The sequence below is a fragment of the Manis pentadactyla genome, chromosome 5 (assembly GCF_030020395.1).
Source record: "Manis pentadactyla isolate mManPen7 chromosome 5, mManPen7.hap1, whole genome shotgun sequence".
NCBI classification, from domain to species: domain Eukaryota; kingdom Metazoa; phylum Chordata; class Mammalia; order Pholidota; family Manidae; genus Manis; species Manis pentadactyla.
In genome coordinates, this window is record NC_080023.1 from 80,259,908 (window position 1) to 80,272,901 (window position 12,994).

Sequence of the window (12,994 nt, forward strand, 5' to 3'; positions counted from 1 at the left end):
TTTAATGATTAACAACCTTGACAGGTGTCCATGATGAGTAATTAGAAAGTATGGGATAAATAGGGAGGATTTATTGCTTGAGTTCAGGAACTGCTGCTGCTAAAAGGCAACTTGAAGTGTGACCCTATCATTTTGTAAAGAGACACTTGTTTTGAGACCACTTTTCAAGTCCTTTGAAAATCACTTTTTAAATCTTGATTTTTTATTCAGCAGAAACTGAAAGATAATAATGTCCTTTTCCCCCCATCTCCAACTTCAAACTTCCTCAGATTATGTAACAACATTGATGGAAGTAGGCATGTTAAGATTAAAACAGGAGAAAAAAAGGGAGAGAAAGGGGTCTTTCAAATAAAATTATTTGTTAATATCCAGAGGGCAGAAATAAAACTGGTAACTGAAAGTTAGAAAGATTTAAGTCAATGTAAGGAAGAACCTTGAAGCACTTATTTTATGCAATGGACTGGCTGGTCAGCAGACACAAAGGAACCGTCTGTCAAAGTTTCTGTGGGCAGCACTCAGATTAAGATTTTGAAAGATCACTGGCTAAATATGAGTTTTTAGAGTGAGGAAGTGCCTGAAATGCTAGTTCACTGTAGCTCCTCTAAAGAATTAGAAAGTTGAATTCAAGGAATGTACACTTCTCAGTCCATCCTTAAACTGTGTTTGTCTTTAAGAATGAAGTGGAACACCAACACCAAATAACTAGAGACTATCTTGGAGATGGTGATTTAAACAAAAATATCACAGGAAAAAGGTATGGATATGATGCAAATTCTGTGCTGTCTTTATAAGTGCCACAGGATTCCCTAGCTCTAGGAGACAAAAGGAAAAGAATGCAAAAACTAAAAAGAGATATGATTGGATTCAAAGTAAATGGGCTTTTTATGACAATTGGAACAGTTTCCATTTGCCTAAATATGCTTCTTTCAGCATTATAAAAATATGCTTTCACTTTCAAAACTTCTATAAGATCATTATCAAAACATCAACATGCCATGTCCAAATCACAGGGCAATAGAATGAAGTATCTGACATAATCAGCTTTTTGCTTCTTGGAAAAATAAGCATTTAATAGTGTATGCAATGTAAAGCTGTTTGAAAGGGCCCAGCCCCTGGAAGAGTACCTGTGCTACCACAAAGTAAACACTCAATAAAGTTGTGTGGAATGCATATATTAGGACTAAGAGTGCTTGTAACAGCTCAAACTTCTGTTTCAGGAATTTAAAGATTGTTTGATCCATTGTCTCACTTATTTATTAAAAATAGCCCTATAAGATAGCCTCTGTAATACTTCTCTTACTGGCAAGAAACTGAGGCCAGGGTAGGTGCCCAAAGTAAGTGCTAGAAACAAGATTTAAACTCAAGTCTGTTTAATGCCCCAAATCACATGCTTATCATGGTCAAGTCTGGGCTCAGTGATCTCCATACACTCCTCCTGCTCTTGCATATTTTTATTCATACATTTCAGAATGAGCCCCACCAGAAACTCTGCAGTACAAAGAAACTGTAGTTCTAATGACATAAAGAAAAATGAATTGTATATGGAAATGATTTGCAAGTAGAAATTTAATACATCTTTTTACATAAATTAGCAATGTAAGTCCTGAATGTGCATTAAGTTTAATCATTTGTTTTAAATGTGTCTCCCCCAACATGCCACTCTTTGCCCTATATCCTATTATTTTCATTATTGATAAACTCCCAGTGTTTGACATCATGCACTTGTTGCATAGTGATTTTCACATTTAGAGAGCAGAAAAAATCAACCTCTTGATGACCATTTTGTAATTCTCCTTCAAAATATTTCCTTGGGATGTTGTTTAGACTGATTAAAACTAATTTAGAGGAGAAAGGAGGCAAGCATCCTCAGTTCCTAAGCTAATTAGCATCATATAAAATCTCTGTAATTGACATTATATTTCTTAGCTGTATTTCATCATTCATACAGTGATTACTCATGAAGTAGAGCCAAGGCAGGAAGGAAATGGGGGCAGGCCTAAAGAGAAGGAGTTAGTGAATGTATATGCGTAGGATTGAATGTATGCCTCTGGCATTATGCCAAGCCCAAATAGAAATGCAGTTGTTACATGCTTTGTCAGAGCCACACCTGTTATTTCATCTTCCCTGACCTGTTATCAAGCAGAATTAAAATAACTATATGTGAACCCAGGAAATACAAACCCAATGACAGAGTCCTTAAATAACCAAGCATGCTTTAACAGTTTTATGCAAACAATTCTGTAGACAGTGAGCATTTTGGAATCAGCAGTATCTGTTTCCTCTCCCATAACATCAATGCAAACGATGAGGATGTATACCCAAACACTCCCTAAATAATTTTATTTTGTTCATGAATTTAGCTACGTGCTTTCTGAGTCTACTTACTTTCTTAGCTTTATCTCCCCAAGACAATTATAATCTATTTAACCTAGTATTTCACTTTATGTGACTTAAACTCATTTCCTCCAGACATCTTAAAGTGTTTCTAAATTCTGGAATTTTGCAAAATGGGCTTACTCGATTGCGATGGGGTCAGTTCTTGGAGAATAAGTTAAAGCAGCTGAAATCTGTCTTCCTGTGCATCATTTTCTGCACTTTTACTCCTCCTCATATAGACTGGCCACCTCTCCCTGCAAGCACCAGATGGGCTCTGGCTGCTCCTACTCCTCTCAAAAATGACTTATTGATAAAGTAAGATATTTAATGATCACATGAAGTGATTAGAAACTTTATTACTACTGCTTTAGTAATAATAGCGATAATAATGGAGAGAATAACAGAAGGGGTAGCTTGGGAATGAAAGTAGAGTGGGAACTGTTATCTGAATGGGCTGCATCCTCCAAACTCATCTCATGTCCAATGCCTCCAGTTAGGTGAAGGCAGCAGTGAGCACCCAGCCTACTCGCCATGACTGCTGACCCTTGATGGTTTTATAACCTTAGTGATGCTATAGTGAATAATTTACATGTGTCAAAGACCTGTGCCCTCCTTTGAAATATCTGGGATTAGTGTTCTTTTTCAGAATTCAATTCTACAACTGTACAAATTTTATTAGAAATGCCATGATGAGAGGTTTTCACTTTGGTTTGTTGATACATTTTGGAAATGAGGAACTTTATGTTACCTTTTAATCAATTTTTAGAATAAACTTTGTTTGAAATTTTAAGAAACAGAAAACTAAGAAAGAACTGATGGAAAGAAAATGCATTACAAGCAATCATGCTTGTCATCCAAAATGCATATTTGACTAAGGATATGAGGCTGGTGGATGGGAAGGAGGTATAGTAAACTGAGGCCTGTCTGTCTTCTACTAGGACAGCATAAATATGTCTCCTGAACAAGTACCAGCCACCCTAGCTCTGACTCCTGATCATTTGTAAAGAAGAAAGGTGGTATCAGATACTGCCAGCCACCATGAAGAGAGAGAAAAACTTCCAGTGCTAACAGGAGAAGGCTAACTTTCTTTTGGAAGATGAGAAACAGTTTAGGAAAGTCCCCGTTCTTCATCACAGAGGCCAATACCAGGTGAATGTCCAAGACTAACTCCATTCCTCTCCTGGCTGCCACTTCCCATGTCTTCAGAATGTTTTTCTGCTGCTCACTTTCTGTATTAGGTGACACACACAATAATCTATATTTTTGACATCCCTTAATTTTTTTCATAGGCAACTATTTGGAATTGAGATAACATAAACAAAAATGTAGACTTTGTTAGATTAAAAGTCAATATCCTGACAGCTGAAACATTAAGACATCAAATTTGTGATAAATGATAGATGGAGATGGAGTAAACTATATCCAGGTGGTTTATTGCTTGATTTATAAATATTCCCTCAAGCTCACCTAGTTTTATATCAGAGAAATTTAGAAGACAAAGTAAACTTGCTATTATGTAAACATACAGAGAAAAGGTAATTCTTAATTTTGTAAGATCATAAAAACCACTAGCAGATGATAAAAAAAAAACTCAATTATCTGACAACCTAGTATTTTTTCCATTTACCTTTTTGGCCATAGATTCTTTATGATAATATGAAATCTATTTTCTATTAAACCATTTTACTACTGATCCAAAGGAAATCATAACTGATCTTATAGCTTGAGTCTCTCGTTTGAGCAAAGGTAGACACTGAAAAGAGGTTGTGTTCCCTCCAACGCCAAGGAGAGTATGCTCTTGTTCTCAGCAGCCTAATGCAACTGGCTGCCAGCAAAGGATTTCTGGTAAATGCTATTTATGCACACTCAATTAAAAGTAAACAGATATTTATTGAGCTCCACTGTACATAAGACAGAATATTGCAGGAATGTGGTAATGCAGTCACCAACTTGCTACCCTACAGACTCTCAAACTTTTCTTCTGTCAGAGCTCTGCACCTAGGGAATTCATTCCTAGAATGTTGTTTTTTTGGTGCATGTTGAACATTTATAGAACATTAACTACTCTTGATGCTATAATGGATATACTGGATAATATAAAATGCCCCAAACAAAGGATTCTTGTTCTCTAGAAGTTAATCTCTAAAATGTAAGCTCAAAGAGTTCAATAGTTCTTATAGAAATGAATAAGCATGGAATAAGTTTTCAAGAGCTTATAAATAAAAAGGACTTGATATGCAACCCAGTATTTTCATAATTTTTGATGGTCTTTCTATGAAGTAATGCATTTTCAACATTTCCTCTTGAGAGGTCCTAAGAGTATGTATAAATAATCAAATATGAAAACAAGGAATTAAGATTTATTAATTTATTCTGTACTTACTGTGTGAACAAACATGAATCAGGTTAAATAATGAGTCTTATTTGAAAAATATTACGAATCTATACCCTCTAAAATATGATGAAAATTCACTGAACAAGTACTAAGACAGTATCTTTAGGTTCCAATTCCATTAATTTTTATTGTTACATTCACTGGGGATGTTTGATATAAAATCCAGGCAGATTTAGTCTATTTTGTAAACAGTTTCACTGAGAACATCAGATATGTTTGTGTCAAAGGGGACATACAACAAAAAAAATCAATATTTTTATAAACCTAGAGAGTCAACAAATTTAATTTGCTCTAGCTACTAGCACTTGCACATTTACATTTTTTAAAAGGGGATTGACAAATATTTCCCAATAAAACTTTACCAACTGTTTTACTAATACATATGCTAAAATACATAAAATATTTTTTAGTTCTAAACTGATTTGCTCATTTTGTTTTCCTTTCTTTTAAGTGGAAGTCTCTTTCAGATTTTGTTACAATTAGCTACAATAATAAATAATTTCAACAAAACATTGGCTTTAACACAAAGGTTTTACAATCATTGTAGAAAACACTCTTATATTTCACAGAAAATTGTCATTGTGGGTAACATGGAGAAGATACATTAAACTCAAAGAAGGATCAGAAAAGGGAAATATAAACAACCCAGGTTATATTTTTAAAAGATCTTGAACAAAACTCTCCAGTAAAGAAGAACAAAACCTATTTGATCAAATTCAATAAAATCATATGACTGGCACTCGAGATTAGCAAACCAAGACATCCTGGGATTTAACTCCAGTTCAACCACTTATCAAATGTTGAGATTTGGGGCCAGTTCTCTGAAAGATCTAACCATCCTCAGCCTCTATAATGTTCCAGTTCACTCTTTTCAATTCATCTAAGCAAATATAAGGAATGGTTTTTTTCCTCTCACAATTATCAGACATGTATTTCCTACTCATTTGCTGTCTAAACAAATTACTCTGCATCCTCAAGACTCCCATGTGATCTTTTTGGAACAGACTTTCCTGACCGCAGTTACCCTCACTATCTTTATTATTTAATACCACTTTAGAACTATATTGTATTTTTCATAAAGGTAAAGAAAGGCCTAATAAACTGTGAATTGCAGTGTACTCTTCATAAAGGTAAAGAAAGACCCAATCAACTATGAAGGATAATATCCAAATCAATGGATTTGCAGACAGACAGGATGGGAGAGAAGAGTGGAGATTTCAACAAGCTTATCTTTCTTCGTCACTCATCACCACTCTCCATTCCTGGAATTTATTTTTCAACAAGGTCAGGAAAGTAAAAATAAGTTAAATTCAAACTATTTATTGGATACCTATTTCAATGCTTAGTATTATTTCAAGTACTATGGCTGATTTAAAAAAATGGTATTTTTTTCATTTCTGCTCTTTAAGTAGTATATGTATTATTTGATATTTGATCCAGAACAAACAACAGGAAGTTAAAACCAAACTTAATTTACATTCACTTCTGCTATATGCTCTCTTTTTCAAACACACACACATACAATGTTAATTGTTAACACAACAGTTCTCATCAGAATATGAAATACAATAGTGTTTGGCAAACAAATGTTTATGAATAATTTAGTGTAATGATTTCAAGGCCCCCAAAGTAACATGCTTTTTATTGTGTTTTCCAAAGACCTCAGTAAGCTAATTATGCTGCAAGGTGGAGTCTCTCCCCTATCATGGATTTGATGGTTCATTTTTTGGAAATACTTCCTTCCTTTTTTATTATCTAGAACATTGCTGTTTTTTTCCTCTAAAACATTACTACCAAGACAGGAAATCAAATTGATAGTGTCCTATGGATCAAAACGAGTTCATCTATCTGCACTAGGAGATCTGTGGGAACAGCAAGGGCCAACTGAGCACAATGTGTCAGATGTGCTGACTGGTCCCAAGACAGCAGGCAACATGCAACAAAAAAGAGAGAAGTTCAAGACCTCCCTGAAGACAACAAGCTGCAGCAACAGCTTCCCAGCTGAGCGACACGAAGCCTATAATGGAAACATTACTCGTTGAGGTAGGCACACATGAAAGATTAATTTCCTGGATTGTCTGCATTTGCATAGTAATAATAATTTCATCTTCTTGGCCTCAATTAGCAATTCTATTGTCATACCTTAGATTTGGGGAAGGAAGGAAAAGAAAAGGCTGTAGAAAATGTCCCTCTGCAAACAGCAACACTAATGGAGCTTATCACTGCCATCATTAATTTAATCAAAAACCTTGAGGCAGAGGGCTAGAGCAATCTGTTAAGAAAACATTTTCTAAAATGAGAGTGCTTCCCATTTCAATGAAGGTCTAGCTCTTCTTTCTGTGTGAAACATTATTTTTCTCTGTGTTTGCTCTCCCCACCCACCCCCATTCCTGCCACTGATCATATCTGCAATTGGGGGCAGTATTTTTACTAAATAATGTCTTGTGAATTGACAATTTTGCAACATCCCTCTCCCCTAACCTTCTTAACTGACTTCTTTGTTTTATGATGTCTTAATTAGTTCAGACGCACTGTGCCAAAGATAAAGTCCTTGTATCTCAATGAGAGAATACTCTGGAGAGAATGCAGTTGCTTCACCATGTGCATGTTAATATGCTATTCTCTTTAATTAGCTTTACAGATAATGGCTGACAGTGGGCAATTTTGCTGTACTGGTATGTGTGTTTGCACACACATGTGTGATTGGGTGTGTTTCCTCTTCCAGATACAAAACAAAAACAAGAATAAAAGTGAGGGATGTCACTGAGAATAGGATTATTGAAAATGGAATCCCAAAGATGATTATAGGCTAGGCCCCATGCATGTAATACAAAAATATTAATCCACAAATTCAGAATTCTAAATGTGTTGATCTTTAAATCTCCAGACCATCATTATTAAATATACACAAAGTGGCAGTGCTGTTGGCTCAACAATGAGTCTTCTCTCTCCTACCTCCAGGGAATACCTTTACAAATGCAGGCAAATCCTTTGACAAGCCCCACTGCAAAGATGCCACTCTCTAAATGAAAGGACTTTATTTCCTGTTAGAATTTCCTAGGCCAAAATTCACTCAGGATTGACTCTCTCTCTGGGAATTGGAGGAAATAAAACTGCATTTTGGGCCTCTGTGACACTAAAGACAACAGTGATTTGACCACGCTACCCAGAATGCGTGGCACCACCTCCAGTTGTGTCTGCTGGCAGCTTATCCTACTGGGTGCTAGCTATACAGCAAGAGGAGGCCTGCTCTCAGCTCACCTTTTCCAATTCAGTTATACTTGAAAAATTTAAATAACCTGGTGGGTGACACCAGGTAATTATGAGGTCATGAAATTGCAAGTAAGGGATTCCATCTGTGGACCACGACAAGATCTGAGAAAGATTTCATGATAAACTGTATTTCCAAGACAGAAAATAATGTTTTTATACTGTTCTTTTCCATTCAAACAAATACAGTTTGAGTTTCTTCTGTCTTAGCTTTCAATATTTAAAATATGTTTAAAACAAATAACCCAATTACAAAATGGGCATGACTTCAACAGACATTTTTCCAAAGAAGAAATACAGAAGGCCAACAGGCATATGAAAAGATGCTGCACATCACTAATCACCAGGGAACTGAAAATCAAAACCACAATGAGATATCACCTCGGACCAGTCAGAAAGACCACTCCCAAAAGACAAGAAATAACAAGTAATGGCGAGGATGTGGAGCAAAGGGAACCCTCCCTCCTATACTGTTGGTGGGAATGTAAATCAGTGCAGTCACTATAGAAAGCAGTATGGAGGTTCCTCAAAAAAACTGAAGAGAAATATACCATAAGTCCCATTAATTCCACTTCTAGGAATTTAACCAAAGAAAACAAAATCTCTGATTCAAAAAATACATGCATGCTTATGTTTATTGCCGTATTGTTTACAATAGTCAAGATATGGGAGCAACCAAACTGTCCATTGATAGATGACTGGATAAAATATGTTTGAAAATTGAGGAAGATAAATCTCAAACAAATGACCTTTTTCCAAAGCAATTAGGGAGAAATGTTCTTTAAAATAGGTAATAGATGTCCAAAGGCATAAAATCTCAGTCTTTTTCTACAAAGAGTACAAACTCTGTGCCCATTCCCATGTGCCTGAGAGAGAAATAATTCACACATGTGAGCATTTGAATTGGTGTGATTAAGAGCCAGACTATAGCAGCTTTTAAGTAACATTCTCTAGTACTTCTGTAATCTTCTAATGTTGAAGACACAAGTAACAGTGAAACAAGCATTTCTGTATGTTATTGTTTCCAGAACAAACATAAATGTGCTCATGGCCTATGCTAGGCCTTAAAATGGATAACTGTACAACAATATTAATCACTTTCCACAAGTATTAAATAAGAAGGCCAACATTAATTCACACATAAAAAGCTGTCATCCTTTACATGAAGGATCTATTATTTCTCTTGATTCATGTCATTCTTACCATATTGAGGAATGAGAAATCTGGTGAGTGACTTCTAAAGGTACTAAAATAACATAAATCTAAATAAATAAGCTGGAATAGCCGCCGGCATCTGCCTCCCCACCCACACACCATATATACATGCCTATCCATGGAAGCCAAAATTCAAATAACAAAATTATCATATATGGCTATATATTTATTAATGAATGAAAACTAGGTAATACTAATTAATCACATATGTCAGGAACTCTACTAAGTGTCTTATATGCATTAAAGTGCTCAATCCTCTCAGCAACCCTTTTAACTTACAGATGAGGAAACTGAGGCACAGACAAGTAGAGAAACTACAAGTGATTAGACTGGGATCCAAATCTACACACTTTTAACCACAGAACTATTTTGTCTCTACAGAAAGGGAAAGAACTAAAATAGGGTTCAGGAAACTTTAATTAGTTGTTTTGCCCATTGTATGACTCTCTCAACCTCTATTTTCTCATTTCAAAAATGTCTAAATAACTTAAAGAAATAACTCAAAGTAGCTTTCTGTGCCACTTTTAAGCTCCACACTGTGTAATCTTTCAAATTGTAAATATTCTTCTCCCCCTGCAGCAGAAGTTTAGTGTTGAAATGGCATTTGAGATACCCAAATCCAGACTCCATCCCTCCATTAAGAATAGCCATTCTGTGATATCTCTGATTTACAGTGATTTCTATATATGAATTTTTCCAATGAAGTAGGTATAGCCCTTAGGACATTAGATAATGTTAAAAGTTTAACTGGGAGAAATATCTTCCTTTTTGTTAACTTTATCTATCCATAATGTCTAAATATTAACTCGTTTTTTTGTATCCTTTGCTTTTTATATAACATTCTACAAACATTAAAGAAAACATAATTATGTGAAGTTTTACAAAGAAAAAAAAGGCTTATAATACAACCATCCAGTGAAATCCAGTAAAAAGGATTTCTTAATAGTTATTCTTAATATATGTATATTTATATATAATATATAAATATATATATATTTATATTTGAAATTCATATATATATATATGTGAAATATATATATATATTTCAACTTTAAAAATTAAACTCAGATCTAGGTATCTTTCACTCAGCATTACAATTGAACATTTATCCATGCCATTGGTCTTTGTAAATATGATTTTCATCATTTCTTCAGCTTCTTTATATTTTTAATTTCTTATTGTAACTTTTCAGAATTTTTGAATAAATCTGGTATATCTACTCATAACCATCAACATTTCCTTTAGGGTTTCTTCATTTGACATCATCCATTTCAACTCTGAAAGAAGTAAACATTTTCCTCTATTTTCCTGTGTAATTTTTAGACTATGTCCAATGGTTATCTCTTTATCCCACCTGTCACATATTCTAGCATGTATTTATATGGTTTGAGGAACTAACAATTTTGTGAAACCTCACAAATGATATTCTGCTATATGATAGGCTTCCAGATCTTTGAAAGCTGTGATCATGCCTATCATCTCTCATTCAACCAAACCACAAGTCTTTTCTATGTATACTAAATATGATCAAGTTTTTTTTTCCAAAGTAGTCTCCTCTGTATGTTCTCAAATTTGCCATAAAATAAAATAAAATTTTAGAAGTGTGACAACACAACAGGACACAGTTTTTAAAATGTGCAATCAGTGTCCATGCCTCTGAGGGCAGCAAGTCGTATTTCCATAAATGCAACTAAGATTAAATGGGGTTGTTGGCTGCCACATCATAACCTTGGCGCATATTCATCTGGTACTTAACTAAAATCCCCCAGATCTTTTTCACATGAACCACTACAGTCAAGCCTTATTATCTGAAAACGCTGGTGATTAATCTATGAGCCTTTCATCTGCAGAGCAGTATATATTTGCATTTGATATATATTTTGCTTTCAAATGGTGACTGATTTAAATAAGATTATGCAATTATTCAGAAACATAGAAGGCGACTCAATGAATGCCTTTGACAGGAGAGATAATGTAGAGTGTACGAATACTGGAGTCCTGATTAGTAATCCTTCCTCATAAACACACTCCATCTCAATGAGGCATGGGAAACATGATGGCCTCATAGTGAGCAATTCCTTCATTTAAACCACATACCTATGGTATGATAGGGATTCAAAGAATCCCTTTAAGGATACCAAGAAACAAACTTAAAACTCCCCAGAATGAAAGAGGAATTTCAGGCACCAAAAGAACTGAGCAAACCACTTCTTTGCAAAGCCCTTTGTGATCTTCTTAAGCCCATCTATACAGAGTAAAGGTCAAGTAGGCAAACCCTGCAATTCTATTTTCCCACAAAGCTGCCACAGTTTTCTGTCCCCTGACAGCCCCTTCACTAGGGGTCTATTATCTTCCATTCTGTCTCCACCACCACCCAGATCCTTAACTGGAAACCCACTAACAGCAACTTTCTTTCATGGGTTGACTTTTCAGCTTCTTGTAATGGTTCATGTTCTACATTTAAAAGCTTTCTTCCCTTGCTCTGTTTGTTTAAGGAGGGCGATTTGAGAAAGCAGAATCCACCCTAAACAAGCCTTTCACTACTCAGTAGACAAAATGCAAGTGAATTTGCTAATGAAGGTTTCCTCTAGTTCATTAAGTGGCACTTTAAAAGTAGCGTTTGGATGACGTATCTGAAACTGTCTTTAAAGACTTTGATTTCTACTTGAAGGAACACTCTGCATCTTCCTTTAAATAATAGTTAAGCATTCTTTCAAAAAAAATAAAATCAAACAACAAACCGAAGTTTACTCTCTATAATCATACAGAGTCCAGATTGTATCTGAAGTCTTTTAAGACTCGGGAAGTAAAAGCTTTTTCTCCCAATACCTGTATACACTTGGTAGGTGTTTTCTTGCTCAAGTCTTAATCTAAATCAAGAAATCAAGTATGAGGAAATAAAATCTAGTTATTTTGTGTTGACAATTACTTGGCAGATCGAAAAATCAAATCCTCCCACTTTCAAAGTTATATGGAGAAAAAGGGAAGGAAAAAGTTGTTTCCTGGCAGGCTCCAAGCTTCCCATTTAAAGGTGTTTGTACACTGATGTGATCAGAGTGGAGCTAAGGAAGTCACATTCACAGCAGTGGAGTCAACACTTCAAGTCTGAGCTCAATTTAGCTCTTTTCTTACATTTCTTACATTTCACTGCATATTTTCTTGCCATTCCTTGACTGGCAATTGTTGAAGCATAGCACTTCAACACACATATATCCTTAACCAAAAGAGAAGACAAGTATGGGTAAATTTACTGAAAAACTAATGGCCAAAAGGGATGAACATAGAGTTTCTTCATTCTGAAGGTTAATGTATATTTTAACATTAATTTGTGAGGCAGGATGATGATATGTATGTATTTATTTAAATTTCATGATTAAAAAGTATGCAAAAGTAAATGACTAAAAAGTTTCCTGGTTTACCTTCAATTACTGAGTAGAAAAGAAATGCACTTAAAAATGCAGGCCAAAGGACCCAAATGGCAGCATTTTAAGCCATTTTTTTCCTTTTATTTTTGTCCCATGACCTTGTTTTACCACAGTGCTATTGTTCTCTTCCTAATATTCCTAAACTCAAATAATACAACATAAAGTCAATGAAGAGAGCAGTTTGAATTTTTCAGTAGCAGTTATCAAATGAAATATATTCAAAGAGCCATTCTTCTGGCATGTTACATCACAACTTGTTACTTCTGTCAGGATTCCACCTGGACACCTGAGAGTTGCAGTGGAAATGGTAATT

The 12,994-nt window shown here is 35.0% G+C and overlaps 1 protein-coding gene across 2 annotated transcripts in view; it reads right to left on the reverse strand.

Moving 5' to 3' along the window:
- UNC5C (unc-5 netrin receptor C) overlaps positions 1 to 12,994 on the reverse strand; it is a 368,757-nt gene that overhangs the window by 231,236 nt on the left and 124,527 nt on the right. The gene's annotated exons all lie outside the window — the stretch shown is intronic.